We start from the raw sequence: 24,943 nt of genomic DNA, 5'->3' as shown, positions 1-24,943 counted from the left end.
CCTATGGCATTTTGCCACTCATGACGTAACTTCAGAGTGGTTCAACTCAGCACTGCAGTGTTGGATGTGCAATGTGCATCTGCTTCATTTAATGCAGCATTTACAAAGTTTTCAATGAATTCCAAACCAAAAACAAGGGGGCAGATTTACAAGCCCCTTGCACCACTTTTGCGTCATTTTTCTCATGTTAAAAATGACGCAAAAGTGGCGCAAGGGGCTTGTAAATCTGCCCCAAGGTGTCTTTCCCTCCCAGTGCCCACACAATCACCTCCTAGTACTTTACTCCTTTATTCTTTCCTAAGTTCTGTCCCAGCCTGCCCAAAAAATTGAAAAATCAATTCTTGGCATGGTCCACATTTTTCTGGCCAACTGATTTATGTGCATATATTTCATGGTTTCCATAACGGATTCATGCCTGTACACATTATTCCTTTTTGAAATTCTTCATCTGCAATTACTGACTAAGCCAGAGCTTAGCACATTGTGATCAGTGACACCCCACTATTATATAGCAAAATATCTACCCACACAGCCAAATCCCTCCAATTTACCCTGCAGTAGAGTAAGTTAAGATTTCTTTCCTTACTGAGAGTGAATGCATTTGGCAAAAATAATTTGTTGTGGAGGGCCAGGCCATTGAGTAAAGTGGGACTAAGTTCCTGATTTCGGGTTTTGAGGATGGGATACTCTGTGACGAACGTGACAAACAGAATCTATATCCTGTTCCTTCCCCTGTACTGAAGTGCATCTTTTTTTAAACCCTCGACTTGCGGCCATCAGGGCAGGATATCCACATTTTATACGTTACATGGGTGACGTAGCATCATTCTTATTCATCTGCCACTTTGTAGTCAGTGTATTGATGTAAGACATTTGTAGAAGAGAAGGACCATTGGAATTAAAATAAGAGAGCTCCAGACCTGCAGAGTGCAGAGATTAGCAAATTACTCAACGTGCTAGCATGCCTCCATTAAAGAAAACTTGTACTGCATATTTACTCATTAATGAGAGGCCATTTATTTTTATTTTTACACACAAAGTCTCTGTTTAGTTTTTTTTTTACCCAGGAAATCCTTTAAATGAAAAAATATCACTTTATTTTTTTAAACTGATGGTATTCTTTCTGGCTTAATTCCTTGCAGCCTGTCAGTGCTTTTATGTGGTGAGGTATGTTAGGGTAAACAATGGCCCTGTGACTCCTAATCACATCAAATTCCAATGGCCCTTGGGACAAGCAATATACTTCTACTTTACCACTATATCATTTTAAACAAGTTTCTGCACATTTCATTGCTTACAATTTGTCTTTTTTCTTTCTTGATATAGCTACTCCTGGTGGTCCAACACCGCCACCTACTTGGCAACCCTGCAGCAGCAGTTGAGGATGGAGGCTATCCAGGCAGAATACTGTCGGCTGGTGGCTCTGGAGGAGGAGGCTGAGGCAGCATCTGCCACTGCCCGGGCCCCACTTCTTCCAGCCAGCTGTCAGGGCCTCCACCCAGCCACAACATTGCCAGAACTGCCGGCAGCTGGGAGCCACCCGAACCAGCACTGCTGCCCCCTCTTACCAAGACCGTTCCTAATGCTGCCTTCTGCGCGAGCAGGTGCAGTTTTGTCAGCAGGTGGCAAGCCTCGAACAGTAAGTGGGAAGACACCAAATCTGCATCAATGATGCCCTCTTCTGAAGCCCTTTTTTATTTTTTGTTTTGGTGGAAGGGACTTTTGTTGTGGGTGGAGAGGGTGGGGATTGGGAGGGGAAAAGGACTTTGGAGTTTAGACTAGTTTTTTCAGGACATTTCTTTTGGACATCGGTTGAGAAAGGGGTGATTTGTTTGGGCAGAGCAGTGGGCCTGTTATGGGTGGAGAGGGTGTTTTTTATTCGCATTGTTGAACTTAAAAACAAGAAAAGGTAAAGGTAAAAATGATTCTTGTACTGAATGTCTGAAATTGTTTTTGGTGTGTTTTATTTTTACTTTACACTGCTGCATTTTCATACAGTGTGTTTTTTTAATCCGCTTATCAAAGTGTACCAGTAGGTTATAGTTAGTTATACCCTTGTTCTAGTACCTTCAGTAAATATATTGCCCATTAGTGGGGGGATGCTGCCATTGCCTATATTGCTTACAGCAACCTAGATAAACAAGAACTTCTCTGCACTAGAACTAAGTTACTTACTAACTAAACTAGTTCACTTTAGTTCATAGTTCTCTTACCTGAAAAGATTAAGTGATGGCTGCTACTTCTCTCAATCTTCCAAAACCTTACTGCAGGGTTTATGAATATGCCTTTTTAATGGTGGTGGTAGTAATAGCAGGCTAACATGCTAACAGGGAGGCATCACAAGTGAGGTCCCACCCCATCTAGGGGAACTCCAACTGTAAGAATAATCAACAGGATTATACATCACAGGCACCTAAATTGAAAGAAAACACAGTTAGTGGATTATATTTTTATCATAACTTTACAAAGACTGAGACCAGACTACCACTATATACAACAAAGAAGACCTGATAATATATAAAAAAAACTAGCAATAGTACCTTCTTCTGAGCAATGGAGAACAAGTATTTATTTAAAACTAAAGTTAACTCAAGTCAGGAAAAGTGGACTCAGATTCAGGAGTGGACACGTGTATGCATTTACACAACAAAAAGGCTGAATGATGATGTTGACAAATTATGTTATATGCCTAAATTGTGGAGCCGTTTTATGCTTGGGAGGCTAAGTGAGGCAGGTGATAGCTATTGCTCAGGTAATAGTAGATTTCTCAGTGAGCTGGTGTCGCTTTCACCACATCCGCCACACCAAGTGTGTGATTCATTTATAGTGTAAATTAAGTCACACCTCAATAAATCACACAGCCCGAGGAAAGAGGGTTAAGGGTTCGATTAATAGATGGGATCATGAAGTTGGGGAAATGTGCGACAAAATCAAATACTACACAATAGTGTTTATCAGGGTGATAAGCAGCACATCTTCATCAAACTGTTGTTGAAGGAAATGAAGGGATGACACAGTTCAGTTTAATGTATTGCAAAGAGCCCTTCAGCCCCAGAGACCCAAGTTATATCTAAAAGTTCTGTCTTCTAGGTTTAAAAAATCTAAATTATGGAGGAGTGAACCAACACATTTTTATAAATTATGATTGTTAAAAGTAAAATGATACTGCATATAAATGCCAAATTGGGTGGTGCATCTGCATTCTTCTCTGAATGTCCATCTTGGGTGCCTGGCTGAAGCGATCTGCTAAGGAGAGCAGGAGTGTTATGGAGCTTTCGCCTTTCATGCAGGAGAACAGAAAGCCTATTGATTGTGAAGCAGGACCAATATTATAAAGTCAAGGAGAAAGACAGAAGGTAAGCTTCATGAGGAGTGTACCAAGACTCAGAGGCACAGCAAGAGCATGTGCCACTGCAATTATTCATGTTATGGCTCATGTGCAATCGATTAACTAAGAAGTGACAGAAATGTACAACCAATCAGGGACAAGTAGCTGTATGTACCGAGCTCAACAATCTCACAGCTGTCTTCATAATGTTTAGCAGAGTCCATGCATCATGTGATGATGATGTGACATTACAGGTCTGTCTCCAGTTACCAGCAACAGCCACTACCTGACCTCAGCCACATAAGAGAAGTGTCACATTTGAGCCATCACACACACTCAGCTCCATTTCCCAAATCAACCCACCCCTCTCCAATCCACAGAGCTGAACAGTCCTCAAAGTCTTCATCATGTTGCTTTAACTTTGAATATGATAACTTCCTTCTTCTGGCTGTAGAGGTAGTCCTGCCCTGAGTCCTTTAATCCTCCTCCTCACTTTGAGTAATGAATCAGTCCACCTCCGTCCAGACCCAAGTGAGATGGACCTGTAGTGCACTGCCGTTGAAGAACAAGACAAAAAACTGAATTTGAGTATTTTGTGTAAGTTTGTGTTTGTTAACTAAAGTAGCTGGTCAGGTCTCTGGAGAATCAGAAAAACGCAGTGGACCCTGCAAGTAAATCTCGATAAGTGTGAAAGAGCTAATCACCTTCAGGAAAAATGATTACCCATCAGGCCCAAAATATTGCACATCATAGAAATCAAGATTACAAAAGAGCTGAACACCCTCCCTCAATGTCTGTCACCACATGAATCAGAAATCATCACTCACAGTCACTCAGTAATATATAAATCATTGGTGCTATAGTTGCCCTCTCCAATCCAAGCATGGTGGTACACAATTGTATCTCCTCTTTGATGCAAGCAAGCAGCACATTGGAATTTGGCAGTCTTGTAAATCAAAAGATCTTTACTGGGGCAGCACGGCTAGGGGATGAAAAAAAGAAGGATAAAGATGGGACAGAGACAGGCATTATCTCCAATGTACTTGAAGGGAATAAGGAGGCTTCTAAACTGAACACTGCTCCAACTCCAATCAGGTCTTACATGTGACTAAAAGAGGTGGGGCTGCATAAGTCAGAAACAAGAACAAATATAAAGTTCCCCTAGCTATAACCATTTTGTTTTTGTTTTTGGCAAAGTCCTAAGCAGTTCGATGATAAATAATTTAAAAGTGCAATAGGGGCCTACTCAGTCAGGGAAGTAGAGTTTGTCCTCAAACTCAGGTGGTTCACCCAGAAGTTGATCGGCTAACACACTTCAGTCCGATCTATCACCCTCATCCTCCTCCTCCTGTGATATTTCAGGAACAGTGTAATTGTGTGGTGTGAAGTTCTTGGTTAATTTTGATCACAGTAAATCTCTCAACATTTTGAGGCAAGAGACTGGTCCTTCTCATTGTGAAAACTGCACCAGCTACACTGAACACATGCTCAGCAAACACACTAGCTACCAGACAAGCAAGGTACTTTGCCAGCCTGCTGAGCTCTGGCCATTGGCCCATGTTACCATACCGATAGACCAAGGGTTTTTATCTGGATAGACCCCTTTTGAATCATCCTGGAACATCCTAAGAATGGTCATTGGTGCTGCCACTTGCTTCACCTCATTTGCCTCTGCACTTGTCTTAAGCACTTCTACTTGAAACCTAAACAATGCAGAGGTTGAGCACAATTCTTCTGTTCCTTTAGATTTTGTTGCAGGGGTTCTTGTTGCTCATGTTGGCTGCTTTGAGAAAACATCACCACCCTCCCTGAAAATTGAACACTGCACCCCAGAAAATCTGCAAAAGACTTTAATTTCCAGCTGTACTTCTTCAAGGTTTCTCGCTTGATCAACAATCCACGTCTTCTATAGTGAAACATCCATTTCAGAAAAAGGAATGAAAGTGGCTAGTAAAGTTTTGTACCGTGGATCAAGTATCGTGGCACAGATGTTCTCTTTGGATGCATCAATGTCTCTTTGCAGCCTTGGATTAATAGCCAGGTGAAGTATTAAGGTCTCAACCAAGCCATGCACTTCTCCATTGTCGTCCACACCTGCAAACCTTTGAACCCCTTTTATTTATGGGTCCTGTAGCAGATGCATCAACGGGATAGCTTGGATTATTGTACTGTCCTCCTTGATATCTACCTAGGTGAACACCTTAAACGGAAGTAGCATCTGTGTCAGGCATTTCACTAGGCTCAATTTGTCCATCTTCATTGTCATGTTTTCCAGTGTTGTATTCCCTTCTCTTTAAATGACAGAGTCATTGAACGGTTTATACTGCTCAGACATTGCAACATGTATTAGTTCGACTTCCAGCGTGTTAGCACCTCTGTATGAGGGATTTAAATGGTACTCTATTAGCAGGTTGAATGATTCTCAACTGTTTCAGGTATTTAATAGAATGGCTGAAATGAATGCAGAATATTCTGCAGGTTGTCAGTATGTTGCTGACTATATCTTCTTTTTTGAGAAAGTTCTGCACAATCAGGTTGATGCAATGTGCCAAACACAGGACCCTGAAAGAGCTACAATCCTCCATGGCCTTTAGTAGTTTGCTGCCATTGCCCTTGGCAACAAATCCAGTTCTGAAGCCTCTGGGTGGCATCCATTTAAACACCTTGCTGTTAAAGTCTTCCAAGGAATTTGCTGCTGTATGGGATTTTTCCATGGCGAGCATGGCTACTGTTGCATGCCACTGAACCCCTGTAAAAGTTTCATCAGCGCTGAGACCTGTAGATAGCTGTTGCCTAGCCCCCACAAAATAGATCCAGTGTGCAGTGATATATCTGTAATCATTGACTTGACAACTGGTTCATGTCTGTCGTCTGGTGGATAGTGTGAACAGCACTCTGCTTGCAGCACATCGTGATGGAGCATTGGAACAGTAACTCTGGCAAAATTGGTCCGGCTGGGAACCTTCCATTTTGGGACGATGGTTGCCACAAATTCTAAAAATTCCACGCCTTCCACAAAAGGAAAAGGGAGGAGGTAAAGCACTAACAGTGTAGCCAGCTTCCCATTGTTTCAAACTTGCCATTGGATGGTTGTGTTTGTAGGACCCCTCCTACCTAAACATACCTGCATTAGTTCCTTGAATTCTTTTCTTTTGTGGTGCCGCTGACCCAGGCGACTTCCAGGGAGAACTAGAAGGTAATAGACTCGATGTGCATCTTGGGTGCAGTCACTGTATGCAGTGGTGTCTCCATCTGAGTCTTGTGCCATTTTGAGGTTGCTGAGGAGGGTAATATTGGAGCATTGCTGGGGACAGGGTTGTTTTGTGTAAAGTTGTCACCCTCTTCTTCCTTATCACCTCCACCTGACACCATGATTGGAGTTGATTCGCCTCTCTTATCACCACCACCACCTGCAGCATTTTTTGGAAAGTGCACCTCCCACTGGATTGTATGATGATTTTTCATATGGGTTGTTTGGTCTCCAGTATAATTGTGTGAACCAGACTTGCCCCGATGATGAGCACATTTTAATGTTATCTTCCTGCTTGCTAATCGTAAAGAAGTCCCAAACTAGGGAGGAGAACATTTTTAGTGTTCCACTACCAATGCCTGATGAATAACTGGAGGTAGGTGGGTGTGTCATTGATTGCCTCTCTGTAGTGTGTACTTCAACTGAGGTAGTTGTAGATGCAGGTTTTAGCAGGGGCTTTACAAATCTGGAAGTTGGGGGTTGATGGGGTGGTGGTACGTACCAGTGCCACATCCCTCAGAGCAGGTTGAATGAGAGGGGTAATGTCAGTGTCCGCTGAGCAAGCTTCCATGACAATGACTGGATTGTCATCCTCATCCAATTTCATAATTGTAAGCCTTTAAGGAACTTTCTTTTTCCCTTGTCTCTACTTGTGTTTCTCGGACTCAGCCGTGTTCCAATCCATGTCCTGATCATAAGAAGGGGGGCTTAGAGAAGAAGGTGGAGAACCCTTCTTTTTTGTTTTACTGAAGACATGGAAGCAATGGTTCAACAACAGGTACATCTGGCTCAGTAAGAAGCTCAACCTCCTGTTCTGCTCCTACTTCAGGAAGGTCTGCTATTGATGCTGCTGCTCTTGAGGTCCATTTGCTCAGTCTCTTGCAATGATTGGGTACTAGTTTGCAGCTGAGATAAATCCAATTCAGACTTACTGCTCGTTAGCATGATTGCAGTGGTTGCTGCAATGAGAGACAAGGGCTTAGGTTGGAGTGGTGCTGTCATTGCTGTGGGAGTGCTGATCCTATCTTGCTGCCTGTAGGACAGTATGGGCAGGCAGATGGTGTTTCCTGAAAAAGTAGGAGAGCAGCAAGCTAGTGGTGGCAATCTGTTTCTTCTTCTCCTCCTCACTGGTCACTTTCTTGGTAGCACCTTTCTTTGGGGCCATCTTGAAACTGTCAATTGGCAGTGGCACATAGCTGCACAAGCAGAAGAGAGTGGAGGATTCGTGTCACGTGTTGTGGTCGTGTCATTTTGTACAGGCTTTCTGCCTGGCAACACTGTTGGTGATGTCTCTTGTGCAACGAAGAGCAAACAAGTAAGAAAAACATTTTGTAAAGTGTCGCATTTTTGCAGTTTGAATTATTTCATAGTACAGACAATATAATTTAGTGTGGTTACTTATTATCCTAAATAATTAACAACAATAGTGTATCCATTCCAAGTCAAACCACACCACCATAACATTTAATGTCCAATCAGAATAACAACATACAGATGTAACTATTTGCTTTATGTGCATCAAAGGGAGACACCTATGGCAGTCAAGGAGGTGCAGGAGAAAATGGACTAATCCTTTAAAATCTAATGCTGGTGAGTATTGTGCACCTCTGGCCGACAGGGGCCTGGGGGAAAATGAAAATTGAATAATCCTTAAATAATTTATGTTGGTGTGCGGTTGTGTGCATGTAGCAGTCAGGGAGCCCACCAATTTAAGGGAAAAAGGAAAATGAGTAATGACATTGCTTAGAAAATATATCGGCATGGGGCAGGTGCCATTGGCAGGCAGGGGGTGGATGGAAAAATAAAAGAAAAGTTATAAAAAAAAATTGCTGATATACCAGGGCACTATGAGAAACCCATTGGGAGGCAAGGAGGGCAGGGGAGAAACCTAAAAAAAATCCATATAATATTAAACACTGTTCATATATACATATATTACAATGATCCTCAAGCATATTAAGCTGATATCAGGGAATTGCAAAAAAAATGAACAAAAACAAAAAAGCATAACCTCCTCCTATCAATCTCACTAGAAAATGGCTTTGAAAACTGGAAAAAAAAAGGATTTACACAGTGGCAGTCTGCACAAAATGGCCGCTGGCCACATGGTCAACCAAGAACAACAAGCAATGAGGCATGGCCCCAACAAAGAACACATGCAGGGCCATGGTAAAAGCACACTGGCTAGCTACACAAAATGGTCACTGGCCACATGTTCAAACAACAACAGCAAGCAAGGAAGCATGGCCCCAACAAAGAACATATGCAGGCCTATGGCAAAAGCATACTGGCTGGCTACACAAAATGGCCACATAGTTAAGCAATAACAGCAAGCACGGAGGTTTGACCACAACAAAGAACAAATGCAGGCCACTGGTAAAAGCACACTGGCTGGCTACACAAACTGTTCATCGGCCACAAGTTCAAACAACAACAGCAAGCAAGGAGGGATGACCCCAATAAAGAACACATGCAATCTTGGCAAAAGGACACTAGCTGGCTACACAAAATGGTCGCAGGCAATATGTTCAAACAACAACAGAAAGCCAGGGGGCATGGGCCCACAATGAGCCCATGTACACTGACTACACAAAATGGCCCAAGCCAGAAGGCATGGAGAACAAAGACAAATGGTGGCCTATGGCAAACAATAACACTGGAGGCATTGTAACACTGATGAAAACACTACAATTAAGTCAGAAATGAAAATAAAGTGAGCTATCAAAACCTTTCAACAACACATATCCTCCTAAGGCACCAAATATTACTCCATCAATTCAATACTTCCAGAAAGAAAAATGTGAACTATAAAAAAGCACATCTTAAATGTAATCCAATGCTATCCCTTCCCTAAATGATGTTTTAAAACAACATATACCGCAAAAATAGTTGTTTCATGCCCATAACTAGCACTGCGCCTACTGGCTGAATAACCCATGGGCAGACTAGGTTTCATTGTATAATAAATTATTATTTCAAATTTAACAAACATGGTGAAAATGTACTGAAATAACTAGGCCCCTACTAAAACGTAGGATCATGCACTACAACAAAATACAAAAAACAAATAAAAGTTCAAATAAATACTGGTGCATGCCTTTTATCAATCAAACATCACCCCTATTCAAAACCTTTTGAACAAAGTTCTTAAGTTCAATCCAGCAGATAAAGAGAGTGATTCTTCCAGCTCCAAATCTAAATAAAAGGTGACCACGAAATAGACAAAGCACTGTGAGGAGACTGCTGAACAGAAACAGGAAGTTGTAGACTCTGGGGAACTTACTTCGTGTTGAAAATAAGAAGTACAATTAAAAAAATGATTCTCGCACTAAAAAGCCGCCTGAGAATCGAATATTAACTCAAAAACATCTTTTCAAGTAGATTTAGCTGCTTCTCAAGTAGGGAATCTGCCCAAGATTCTGCCGCAGCCACTCCTGTTAATTACGAAAATGTCACGAGAAGGCACCGTGGTGGGCTGAAACAGCTCTAGCGGTAATCGAATCTCGTTTGCACTCAGTAAAAGGCCTCAAATCCCTACACACTCACCAGCGCATGCCGCGAACAAAGGTCATGTGCGCCAATGGAAAAATACTTACGCCACGTGCTGGGTGGCAGAATTTAGTGGGAGGTCTGTGTTACACGCATAGTGCAGAATGCCCGAATTCCACAAACTTTGGTGGGAGCGTTGTTCATAGCTGCTGAGTCAATCCACAAGACTTCACCCACCCCACTCTAGTAACACGTCAAAGAAATGCAGATTAGGCATATGTATTAATAAATGTCTTCCTCATAAACTTCTGTGGACTGATGGTCAGAAAGCTAAAATTCAGTGTCCTCCATGTAAATACTATGGGCAACAGGAAACAGATGCCTCCTGATGAGAAACATGCCATTCAAAAGGCAAAACTCCAAGGAGGAGAGAATGCTCCTGGATGAGACTATTAGGGATCTGACAGTACGATACTACGCCATCCCCTTTCTCAATTTACAACTAGGACCAGAAAAATTATCTAATCATATTTTCCACACTGATAGTGCTGAAAGGGCCTGGAAAAAGTTGAATTGGGGTCATTATTAAGGGTGGGCGTAGTTCGCGAAGTAGCACTTCGCGAAGCTACGCAAAGTGAAGTTCGCACTACGCGAGCTACGCGTAGCACTTCGCGAACTGCGTAGTAACATGTTCGCACTGTGCAAGATGTTGTTTTCAATGATTGCACAGTGCGGACAAGCAACCGGCACTGTGCAATCATTGAAAATGGCATCTTGCACAGTGCGAGCTGTAGTTTTCTGCTGCTCGAGTAGATTTTTACTCGAGCGGCAGCTTTCTCAACGCGAACTGGTAGTTTCTCATCGCGAGCGGTCGCGAGCATACGCGACCCCTCGCAATGAGAAACCTGACCTCCTCGCGTTGGGAATCTCGCCGGTAGGTTTATTTTCCATGCTCGCGATCGCGAACAAGGAAAAAGTCTCGCCAGGATGTCATTTTGCTTGCTCGCGGTCGCCAACTTGACGTTGAGGACCGCGAGCAAGCAAAAAATGACCGCAGCACTACGCAACACTACGCTACGCGTGTTCGCACTGTGCTACGTGCAGTTCGCGTAGTGCGAAGTAGCGCGAACTTCGCAAACTACGCGAGCGTAGCGTAGTGCTTCGCCCAGGCCTAGTCATTATGAGATCGGAGAAAAGGCAGATAGGATGATAGCTCCACAACTCCAATAATGGGAAGCACAATTGTTTCTCCCGGCTGTATGCAATGCACAGGGATGCCTTTGGATGCACCCAGAGGAGATCACAGAGACATTTGCATCCTTCTCTAAATCCTTGCATGAGAGATCAAATTCCATTGTTCACTCAAAGGAAGATAGGTTCCTCGACTCCCTCCCCGTGCCCCTCCTATCAAAGGAGGGACGAACATTACTGGAGTGCGATATCTTGGTGGAGGAGACAGACAAGGTCATTGCAAATCTCCTGACCTGAAAGTCCCCTGGGAGAATGGATTTACAGGTGAATTCTTTAAAGCTTGCAGGTCTCAGATTGTATTCATGCTCTGTGAGGTTGCCTGGAAGGTAGAGAAGTCTCATTACCAAGGGTATCTCTCCAATAAAGCTATCATTTCCTTATTACCGAAGGAGGGCAAAGTCCCCCTGGATTGTGGCAGCTACAGGGCCATATCTCTCCTGAATGTGGAACATCAGAATTCTAGCAAAAGGTCAGATTTGTCCCCGAGCACTGGTCCAGGAACCAGAGGAGGATGTTGTGCCTAGTGAGGGCCTCCAGAGAAGCAGACTGAGAAGTGCTGGCTGTCTCCCTGGTCAAATCAGGTCAAATGGACCTACCTTTTCAACATCCTAGATCGAGTCAGCCTGGGAAAACTGTTTTTTAGTACGGCCCGATGGCTGTATCAAACTTCTGCAGCTTCCCCATTCAGTGTGACAAGAGGCAAGGCTGTCCTCTTTCTCTGCTTCTATTTCTCTGAGTTCTGGAAGTCCTGATGATGGCCATTAGGCTCTCCTCATACATTACTGGAATCTATATCAATTCTACGACAGTGAAGGTGCTTCTATACGCTAAAGAAAGTATCATGACCCTCACAAACTGGACTGCTTCCTTACATGCTTCAATAGGCTTCTTAGACACTTTATCCCAGTTTTCTGTCTACAAATTGAATTGGAACAAGTGTGAGGCAATGCTTATGTCTCACTCAACCACCTGTGACTGCATGGAGACTTTTCCCTTCTGATGTGTGCTGGAGAGAATGAAATATCTAGGGATTCTTCTTAATAAATGTCTTTCCAACATGGTGGATAACCTGCTGCCCCTTTTAACCGAACCCAAGTACATTTTGAAATGTGGACCTCACTTCAGCTGGGCCTCTAGGGAGGAGACCAGGCTGTCAAAATGATTATCGTGCCCAGATCCAACTATAACTTTGGGATGCTTCTCATACTCATCCCAACAACATCGCTAGGTTAAATTGACGCTGTCATGAAAACTTTCATCTGGGCTACCAATAATCCACAACTGAAGATGGATAAACATTATGTGAATACTCAATCAGGGGGTGGGAATTTGCCCCTCATGGCCTTCTACTTCACAGTACATCATCTCTCACAGTTATTCCACTGGCTTCCTACTTCCCAGGATGCCTCCACCTGGATTGGCATTGAAGGATAGTTACTCCTGAGTGATAGGACTCTATGGGGCTTATTTATAAACCCCTTGCCCCGCCGGTGCATCACTTTTAATATGGGAAAAAGTGACGCACCAGCAGCGCAAGGGGCTTGTAAATAAGCCCCTACATAACTATGTACAGATCCTGCCCTCTCCCTCCACTGACTGATAACCTGGTGCTCAGAGCCCCACAGACACTATGGAAATAAGCACACTATGGAACATCACCCTTGGCTTCACAAATCCGTTCCTCTGTGTCATAATAATATCATTCAGATACGGCACTCCCCAATCTCACAGCAGGTATGGTTCAAGCATGGCTTACCGATGTAGACTAGTTGTTCATGGGTCGAGTTCCACTTACACCAATCTTAACAATGGAAATACCATCAACTGAGCCACTGCCTACCGGGACAAATGGGAGGGGCCATTACCGACCTTCAACTTTCTCCTATTCAGCACAACTTAGAGAAATGGGGTGGCTAAAGGGGAAGTAATATATGGCCTGTACAACTTGCTGAAAGACAAATGTTCTCTACCCCCATAAAGAGATATCTCCAGAGTGTTTTGACAACCCCACTTACACCGTGAGCTCGGAAACTTGGGCAGGCCTCCTTAACACCCATGACACAATACTCTGTGAGTCCAAACTAAAATTTGCCTGCTTAAAGCCACTCCATAACTGGTACTTTGCTCCCTTCAGACTTCAGGGGCAGGCTTTTTTCCCTCCAATATCTGTTGGTGCTGTGGCATGGGAAACTGTGACCTACCATACATCTTATGGAGCTGTACTGCTTCAACTTCGTACTGGTATCCAATATGGTCTGTGTTGGAATTGCGTTTAGTGTTCAGATTACTTCCTCGATTCTAATTGCTATCCTTCATGACATAGAGAACTGTGCAGTACCAAATAAACACTTCAAATGATGGCATGTGACTAAAGTGTGCATATTGTGCCATGTGAGGAAACTGACCTTCCCCACCGTTTCGTAATGGATGATTTAGCCTGATAGGGTAGCAAAATACGAATGGGTCATCATCTCGGTTTAAGATAGCCCTGGGCAAAAATTGTATTATGTCGGGGTGACCCAAGTCATTTCGGTAATTCTGCATTACTCTTTGACTCAGAATTACTGATAATAATGCGATAATGCTTGGTTGCATAGTTAAGATTAATTAGCGGAAAAAATACTACCACAGGAGCATATTTAGCAAGTGCTGCTGTTCTTATCGTGTTGCATTTTGTGCTATTTCTTAGTGCACAATGCATCCTAGCAACCATTTTAGAAATAAGAGGGCAATCGTGTGCTAAGAAAATAGAGCTAAATGCAAAATTACTCTTCTCGAGTAATTCAGCATAGTCTAAAGGTAGTTGTGGGTGATTCAACTTGATTACACTACATGGCATTACAAGAGTTATACCCATCCATAGTTGATGATCAGATGGCGCTCTTTGATGTAATCTGGGAACCCTTTAACAATCTGTTGATGGGCCCTGAATAGGTACTTAATGATGTAGCACACATTTGATTTTTTTCACGTGTCATGAATGAGGATCATTTTGCTGCCCCTAAATATCCATTCCCAATGTGACTTTCCCCCACCCTCCAGGATCCCCCAATGCCCACCCTATCCACTCCCATATGATTTCCCCATCTTGAACCATTATCTCGGCATAGGATGATGATGAACTGGGCAGGGGACATGATACGGGCCCATATTACCCAGGGATGGGCAATTGGAGGGAACCACCTTCAGCCCATGTGGGCCTCCATAAGGACACTTCCGCTTTGTGGGAAGAAATGTGGCCCTCGTTAGGCCACTACAGGGACCTGAGAGGTATGGACAATTGAGAAGGACTATGGAGGTGTCTTGCAGCAAAAGAGCACATTCATCAAAGCATTCACCAAGGTCATCATTTGACAAGGGTCCGGACCTGTATGACTAACTTGTGTTGTAGAGTTTGCATTTATGCAACCTGGTGTAAAATAAAGGCTCATTTCAAACACCTTAGAAATGATTTTCATCTGGAAAAATCTATGTGAAAGCCAATTGATATGACCTATTTATGGTGGAAAGTTAACATTGGGCTTTATTATGACTTTGGCGGTCTCAGAGTGGGGCTGCCGGCCTACTCTGAGACCACCAAAGCCATTAAAGAAAGCCTACCAGAGTACTGCCAATTTTTAATATAACGGGTGATTCTTTGGCGATCCCACTGTGGTGTTGCAGCGTGGAAACCTGGGTAACGGAGATCTGGACAAAACCCTGTACCAAATCTCTTCCCTTCCTCACAGACCAGAAATCCCACTAACGCTTTCACACATGCAATCATTGGTGGGGCCCATAACACCAACATTCACACTTCATTTAACACTGGTCTGCACATACAGGAGAGATGAACATTCCAAGCGCTGACATGAAAGGAATATCTTATAACCTATAGGAAAATATATTATAATACATAACTATACATGAATAACCTCATACTTATAGATCTTAATCCTAAACCTCAAGATACTCCTCCCACTTGATCAATGGATCATTTAGTTGGATTGGTAAGGTGATTTAGACCAGCTAAAAACACTTTTTAGGATTTTGACCTATCCTCCCTCAATAAAGACGAACACATTTGCTTGTTAATCAATATTAGTTTATCTAATTATTTTCAAGAATTTACTTCCATCTAGTAAGTTTATTAAACCTTTCATAAATCACAGAACACCATATTTACCTAATCTGGCTATCGGTCGACCTTTAAGTCATCAAATTTAGCCATCAATCGGTCAGAATTCGAAAGTTCTTCATGCAGCACGCTACAGTCCCAAAGATTGGGTCAAGGACCAGAGACGTGCAAGCATCGATCAGTGCCCATACATTTTATGAAGTCCTCAGTTCATTAGGAAATTGGGCAGCATTCAGTCTGTCAAAGATTCAGGAACGTAGCAATCTTGTCGAATAGCGTCACCATCGTCTCCGTCAGCAAAAGGAAAACACACGCGAACGTCAAAAAACATCATCATCCCCTCTCTATTCTACTGTCATTTTGATAATAAATGTAAAATCAAGATGATGCATTTTACAAAATTTGGGCTTCTTCTATTGGTTGCTTGGGATCGTCCGGTGAGTTTTCCACACAGTTCAAGAGGTTATGTCACTGTTCACGATCATTCCGGTTTCTTGTGACTGTCCATTGTTAAAGTACTTGGCGAGCTTCCCACAGTGACCTTGCTTGGGTACTGTACGACAGGGTCAGGACGAGGCCACAGGAACAAGAAATCACGCACTTCGCCCTAAACCTCATGGAATGGTGGCCATCACGTCGAGTCACGTCATTCGGCCATCTTTGCTTTAGGCCCAAAGGACAACTTAAGCGAAACAAACACAAAAGAATAATTAATACATAGAAATAATGAAGAAAATGTTAAACCCTCACTAATCCCTCTATGGGCATGTAATTATCTAGCATATGGCGACATTTAAAGAGTTCATATTCACCCATTGATGTCATCTGGTGCGACATTGCGAAAACGTCACAAAAGCAACATATATCATGCGATATTCTATTTTCTAGTATTAGTATGTGTACATATTTTAATTACAAAGTTATTTAGCCATGCAAAATGCAAATCCCACGTGTATTTCGTATATTAGTAATGTTGATTAAATGACATGCAAACACATTAATAGCATTATGATTAATAGATTATTCTAATTAATATATTCATGCAGAATAGGGGGGATATACAACATTTTGTACTAACCGCTCCATCAATCCCCCCTTTGGTGATTTTATCACCACACCATTAAAATGTTGTATTACTTTTCATGGATTTGAAACTAGTTCTGGCTTTTATTTACATCTCAGTCTCCCTAATCTCTGCTCTTCTAGCTGTCTTATACGTATTTTCTTTTACTTCTTCTAATTCTACTTCTTAAAATTCCCTCTCTTGTCTCTTATCTTGTCTTCTTGGATTTTCTCTTTTTAACTTCTTCTGGATTTTCTTTCTTTTGCAACACAGACAATCTAATCTTAATATTAATACTATAAAAATCACACACGTTAATGGAAATAAGATCTTACCTAAAAAGGTACTACCTAGATTTACTAAGACATTTTTAATAGGAGATATTTTCTTTCCAATCTTTTCCCAAACACCTTCAACCTCCAGTGGTGCAATTTCATCATGCAGATCAGTTATATTTTTAATATACATTTTCAAATCTTTACTTTCATCTGGAATGTAAGTACAACAATGTTGAACTTTCAGCATTCCACAGACTCCAGCCTCTTTTGCCAATAATATATCAAGGGCAAGTCGATTTTGCATTACCATGGCACGCATAGCAACCATTTCAGTATTTACCAATAAAAATCCTCCAGCGGTGCTTGTTGACAAGCGATCCACTACTGTAGATAATCTTCTAAATTTGTTTGCATTCAGAGATATTCCCACTGCTGGTATCAATGCTCCAAAGAGGTCACCTACAATTTCTGACCAAGATTCTCTCTTTCTACGTGCTAAATAACTACCTATCTTATGTACACCATCTTCTCCTCTTCCCATGTGAAAAATCTTTGGGAAAACCAGGCCTACATAACATGTGCCATACCAATGGTCTGGCAAATGATAATACACCTTGCTCCCGCAGATAAAGTATAACCCAGGAAAAACTGGATCATTTCCTCCTTTAAATCCCCATCCACCCATGATTCGGTATGTATCATGGCACTCACTATTGCCTACAAAGTAATTATCATATGCAGTTTGATTCCTTCTAATACACAATTTCCCTTTCTGAGGCCAATCTACAGCCATAGTTGGACTAGCTTCTCCCTTCAAGTGTTTTTCCGTTTCAACATCCCAAACTGTCTTTTCCACTTTTCCCTCAGATGCTTTCCTTTGCATTTTCAATCTCCTTTCTTCAACCATATCCAAAAATGTCTTTTCTTTTTCCTTTAAACTGCAAGTCAAATTATTTCTAAAAATATATTCTAATGTTAGTTCTTTAGTCTCTAAGAAAAAATCCCCTAACACCTTGGCAGGTTTTACCTTGTTTAGCTTGTTAATTGATGGTACTTGTGAAAATATGTTATCTACATCTGAAAAATAATATTCTAACTTCCCTGTTTGGTAAAATAAACTAGCTATCACACTACATGTTATTCCATATGTTACTGGAAGGTGGTGATAAGTCACTCCCTCCGATACAGATGCAGGTAACTGCATACAAACGTAGCAGTCCCTTACGTCCATTGTCTTTACATATTCATACAATAATTTTGAAATAACATTGTTAGAAAAATCAGTTATAGATCTGTCTTTATGCAAATAATTTCTATCTATTTTAGTCGGAATTACCTTTTGAATCTTTTCTATATTAGTTTTGTTCTCACTATGTCCTTCTATTGAATCTATAGTAACCTTAAATGAGATAATCAGCTAGTATACTCCACAGAAGCATTAGTAATCCTGTACAACAACAACACATTTTACACCATCACTTCAAGAATGTATATCTACTTTTTCTACTATCTGTGTTTGCCATTTCTGTAAAAATGATCAGAGTCTTTTGACTTAGCCTCTTCTACTTCACAACTAGTTTGTCTAACCCAAGACTCTAAGCACCTACTTGGTTCTACCAGTTTTTGTCTTTTCCCGTATTTTATTGGCTTTCCATCTGCAGCTTTCTTGTCTCATTCAGTTTGGCATCTCATCGTCCTTCACTTTTCCTTCGTGATCTGAATACAGAATATCCTGAACATCCGCTTCTTCTCCAATATCGGACAAGATAACTCTCAGGATTTCCGATTCCTCGTCTTCCTCAACCACTTCCGGTACAGTCACCTCTGGGTTTCCTTGGCTATCCGCCTCTTCTTTTATTTCAGGCAGGGCCACATACGTCCATTTCGGCGACTTATACTTCTGGGTAGGTTTTCTCGTTCTTTTGCTTTCTCCAATTGCAATTATTTCTTCGTCTTTTGATTTCTCTTGACTTGTTACTTCATTCACCTGTTCAGCTCTTGGTGAAGTTACTCGTATCAGTCGATATCTCAGTCTCTTTATTTTATTCAGCCAAAGTTTGTCTTTTGCTGATCTTTTCAGTTTACTTCCTTTATCATTCTTTTCAGCTCTCCAAGCTCTCTTCCTTAAGACTCGACCTTCTGGTACTCGTCTTCGCTTTCCTCTGACTCTGTTTCAACTTGCTTTTTACTTTCAACCGCTTTTCTTTCCACCACTTCTTTCATTTTCCCTTCTTCTGTCCCTCCTCGAGTCTCCTACACGCAATCTTCCTGCTGACTTCTTCTTGTCCCTTCCTCTAACGGGATGTTGGAGTTCCCTACACCTCCTCCGGGGTCTTCCGCAAGAATCTTTCCCTCTCTCTCTGTATCTGGCACCTGTCCATCTAAATTTGTTATTTCAGGTGGAATTTCTCGCAGTTTTTCATCTGGAATTTCTTTATCAGCAATTTCTTTAATTGTCTTTTCACTGTCTTTTTCTTTTCTCGAACGTAGAGTTCCTTGTTCGGTCGCTGAGTCTGAGCTGGTATCAGAAATCTGTAACCTTCTCCTCAGGGAAATACTTCTTGGGACAAAAGTTAGATCTGACTCTGATTCCGCCCTTTCAGGGTTTTCTTTTGTTCTTGTCTCTTCATCATCTGATTCAGTACTAGATTCTGATTCATCAAAATATTATTTTTCTGTGCTATCCACTGGATTTGGAATTCTCAATGTGTGACTTGTATGAATCCAGTTCTTGATTCCAGCACACTTCACAGCGGTTGTTGTAGTCAAAATCACTTGTCGTGGTTTTCCCCACCTTAGGACCAAACAGTTTCTTCTTCTGTGTACTTTGATTCTTACCCAGTCCCCTGGGCTCAGATCATGAACTTGCTTCTTTTCAAGGGTGATGGCATCCCCTCCAACCTGATGAACCACAGAATGAACTGCGTCAGTCAGGCTTTTACAGTAATCCAACACCATGTCATCAGTTATAGGCAACAGCTTGTTGACTGGTATGAACACATGACGCATTGCTCTACCCATGATGATTTCATGGGGGCTCAACCCTGTAGTTATGTCTGGAATTGATCATATAGTCATGAGTACTAGAGGCAAGACATCAGGCCATTTCATACCCGTGGCTAAACACATTTTCCCTATCCTGTTTTGATAGTACCATTCATTTGTTCTACCACACCAGAAACCTCCGGGCGATAGGCACAATGTAGTTTTTGTCGTACATTCAATGCTTCACAAATCAATTTTATGATCTCATTATGGAAATGTCTTCCTCGGTCTGATTCAATTGTTCCTGGGGACCCAAATCTGGGAATAAATTCCCTCAACAGCAATTTTGCCACCGTGAGTCCATCATTTATTCTTGTTGGGTATGCTTCTACCCATCTTGAAAACAAACAGACCATAACTAAAACATACCTCAACCTGTTACAGGGAGGCATTTCAATGAAATCTACTTGCATTCTGGTAAAAGTCCCTCCTTCTCGACCTATTGTTCCTAGACTCACCACTGTCTTCCTTCCAGGGTTGTATTGCTGACATATAAGGCATCTCTGACAAAGACTTTCTGCTACAAGTCTAAATTTTGCATTGTACCAGGTCTGCTTAAATGACCTTATCATGGCATCTCTCCCTATGTGTCCCTGACCATGATACATCCGTGCCATGGCAGACATCATGCTATCAGGCATAACTGGTCTTCCATCCCGATAGACCCACACATGGTCCTTTTCCCTTGGTGCACATCCTGCTTTTACCCACTGCTTCATCTCCTCATCCACTGCTTCTTCCTGCAATTGCCTCAATTCCTCCCAGGTACCCACAATGTTAGTAAACATTAAGGTGCAAGAATTCACTTCCTTCTCCTTCGCCCGATTAATGGAATTCTGGTTTCGTGCACAATATTGGGCCATATCATTGGCGTACTTGTTGCCGATGGCTACATAATCACCAGACTGACTATGTGCAGCACACTTCACAACAGCCAATTGCCTAGGCAGCTGTATCATCTTAAGCAATTTCCCAACCACTTCAGCATTCTTAATGGGAGTTCCACTTGATGTCAAAAATCCTCTCTGTAGCCATATTTGGCCAAAGTCATGCACCACACCAAATCCATACTGACTGTCAGTTATCACAGTCACTCTCACACTCTTTCCAATCTTACATGCTCTAGTCAAAGCAACAAGTTCAGCTACTTGGGCTGATCTTACTCCTTTCAGGTAGGATGCTTCCATTACTGCTGCAACCGTGCATACTGAATATGCTGCACTCAACGTTCCATCATCTGTTCTCAAGCATGACCCATCTACAAACATCACGAAATCATTTTCTGGCAATGGTTCATCTTTTATGTCAGGACGTGGTTTGGTACAGAAATCAAGTACATCCAGACAATCGTGATCCGCTTCGTCTCTAACTTCCACATTTTCAGCATCAGGCAATAATGTTGAAGGATTCATGTTAAAGCATCTCACAAGACTCACATTCGTTGCACCTAGTATGACTTTCTCATACTTAGTCAGCCGACTAAGCGTCATGTACTGAGTGCGACTCAAAATAATTGCCACATCATGAGGCACAAACACTTTCACAGGATATCCCATCACAATTCCTTCACTCTGTTCCAAACTCCGACAGGTAGCAGCCACTGCTTTCAAGCACCCAGGTAAGGCTACAGCTACTGGGTCTAGCATTGATGAAAAATATGCAATTGGTCTCCTCAGTTTTCCATGCTTCTGTATTAACACAGAAAGTGCACATCCATTCCTCTCACTGCAATACAATTCGAACTCCTTCTCATAATCAGGCATTCCTAATTCTGGAGCTTCACACAAACCATCTCTCAATCGTTTAAAAGCTGCCAATTCCTCTTTGTTCAAATCAATGGGATCTCTCACATCACTTCTTGTCAAGCGTACCAAAAGGCTTTGTAATCAGAGCGAAGTTGCTTATCCATTGCCGACAGTATCCAACCATTCCAAGAAACATTCTCACCTCTCTTTGCGTCATTGGAGCTCTCATTCATTTTATGATCCTGATTCTGTCTATCGTTATCTTTCTCAGTCCTTTTTCAATATTATGGCCTAAATAATGTACTTCTTTTTTGCAAAATTGTAATTTTGATGGTAACGCTTTAAGTCCTCCATCAGCCAGATGATTCAGCAAAGCTATAGTATCCATTACACAAGCTTCACGAGTTTTCGACGCCACAAGAAGGTCGTCGATATATTGTACTAACACTGAATTCTCGGGCATCTCTAGACTTTCTAAGGATTTCTTCAATATCTGATTAAATATTGAGGGGCTTTCTGTATACCCTTGTGGAATTTGGCACCAAGCCAAAATACGTTCGCCAAAACGAAACGCTAAATTTTGCTGGGTGTCATGGTGCAATGGAATGGAATAGAAAGCATGGCATAAGTCAATCACAGTATACCATTCTGCATCATGTGGAATCTGATACAAAATCACAGATGGATTTGGTACAATGGGACAACACGACACAACGATTTTGTTTATCTTTCTTAAATCCTTAACTTTCCATTAGGCTTTTTCAGTCCCATAATTGGGGAATTACATGGACTACTCATTCTTTCTCTCAAAATGCCTTGTTTTATCATTTTCTCAATTATTGGAGTAACTCCTTCAATTATTTCAGGTGTCAATTTATATTGAGGGACATTTGGATAGCTTATTCCTTCTTTCACTGTTAGTTTTACTGGGTCCACATTTCGCATTAGTCCCACATCTTCTACTGTAAAATCACAGACTTCTGCCTTTACAGTCTGTTTCAATTCTTTAGGTAATTCATTAGGGTTAAATACAGCATCAGCTTCAGTAACCTCAGTTTCTCTGTTTGCCATAGTCATTTTATACAACACATCTTCATCAGGGGTCTTAAATGCTATACCATCAGGGGTACAGAAAATAGTGCAATTCATTTTGCACAGCAAATCTCTACCTAACAAATTCACAGAACTTGTGTCGCACACAACAAAGCGGTGCATTTCAGAAAACTTCCCTATGCTAACTTTCACTGGTTCTGTAAGATAAGTTTTAATTTGTCTGTTGGATACACCACCTACTTGGATTGTTTCATCCGAGAGAGGAAGATTCTTAACATCAGCTGACCTAACAGTTGATCGAGTAGCACCAGTATCAACTAAGAAAGTAATACTTTCATTATTTATTTTTCCATCTACAAATGGGCCTGTCTGGTCTACTTCTAGAATTGCGCCAAGTACGCACTCTTCTTCCTCCCTTCGGCACCGTCAATAACCTTCTTCTGACTCACTCTCATCGAGTTGTAGCCAATACTGCGAAACAGCGCTAGCGCGCGGCTGTTTAGTTACCTGTTCTTCGTTGTAGAATCCTGTCTCATTACTGTTTTTCTGTGAATTTTTGCTTTGTGGAAAAGGCGGCTTTGGCACCTGATTCTGTTGGGGAACAACCTGCTGCTGTCGCTGCGGCTGACCACTGACCTCATTCTGCACCTGTGGATTCAATGATGCATTTTCATTATTAGTACTTGGGGGAAATTTACACTCGGATTTCCAATGCCCTATTCTTCCGCAATTATGACATGGGAATTTCTTTCTAGATTCTTCTATATTGAAATTTCCTTTACCTTTTCCAGGAGTAAATTTTGGCCGGGGTCCTGTATTATTCGCTTGTTCCGCTATCTGAGCTTCCTTTCTTTCTGCCACTTTTACTTGTGCCCACATAGCTTTCTCTTTTAATTTACGCTGTTTGGCTTCAATCTCTTCACTAAAATACTTTGCATGTCTCAATACTTCGTCTATTTTCTTATTTTGCCAATCGACAGTATGTTGTTTGATCATTTCACTAATTTCTGGACGTAGACCATATACAAATCTGTATACAAAATGACTCAAATCCTTTTCACTCAAATTTTCATCACCACTGAACTGTTTAAAGGCCAGAATAAGCCTATTGTAATATGTATGTACTGACTCCTTACTTTCCTGATGAGTTCTGTCAAGCTTTACCCAATCAGTCTCTTTGGGAGGTACTTTATTTTTCAAAAAGGCAATAAACTGTTCGTATTTCTTCATTACCTCAGGGTCAGGAGCTCCTGTCTTTGGATCCCTAGGGTATTCCTGTGTAGGCCAGTTTATCATCAACTTGCACTCTGTCCATAAATCTGCTGGTACTATTATGTCAAATAGACTATTTAGATCAATCCATAATACTTTAGATAATTTCACAAATCTGTCGACTTGCCTATAACACTCAACAGGCTTTTCGTGTAGTCGAGGGATATCATTTGTAAATGGCAAAATATCTTGTCTAGTCCATGGAACATGTACATATCCTCCTCCTGGAATTTCTCTCATGGGGTATTCTGATACTACCTTTTCTTTTTCTATAACAGGGAACGCTGCAAATGTTTTATCTGTGGCATCATCTCGTTTTCGGTACCACCTGCTTCTCCATTTATCCACATCTCCCCATTTTCTTAACAAGATAATTATCTCCTTAATCTGACTTATTCGTCCTGTGGTATTCAAATTTTCGATATCTTTTTCAGTAAAATCTATTCGATATGGTTTTTGTAAAGCCTTCACCTTTTCAATATCTATACCCATTTCGTTTACTACTTCTTCTAATCTTTCATGCAGATTTTTTGCTCCCCATGTTACACTTTTACACAAAAACTGTAATTCCTCAACCTGATAAGTTTTTAACCTCTCTGTGGGGATAGTTCCTACTATTACCTCTTCCAGTACCATTCGTAATTTGGCCACATCTATTGATTGGGATGCTTTGTATTTTCTCTGCAAATTTCTCAACCATTCGCTCAGTTCTTTTGAAGTTGGACCTACTGGTTTCTCTACATTACTTTGTTCTGAGTCCCTTTGAGTCTCTAATACTGATTCCATTGTCATTGTATGTCTTTCTTCTATATTTGGACCTATAAATGGGTTATTCGAAACATTTGGGTCAATCGTACTCATTGTCTGTCTCCATGGATTTTCATTTAAACTCTGCTTTGTCTTCTCAGTCTGTTTATTACTGTATACGGATCTGTTAAACAATATTCACTATCTTTCTGTTTATCAAAAATAGGTATCACAGGGCCTATAGTCACTGGAACAGTCACAGTCTCTAAATTTTTGGTTAATTCTCTTTTCAGTTAATTCTAAAG

Source organism: Triturus cristatus, chromosome 11 (assembly GCF_964204655.1).
Source record: "Triturus cristatus chromosome 11, aTriCri1.1, whole genome shotgun sequence".
NCBI lineage: Eukaryota > Metazoa > Chordata > Amphibia > Caudata > Salamandridae > Triturus > Triturus cristatus.
Note: the sequence above shows the minus strand (reverse complement) of the source record.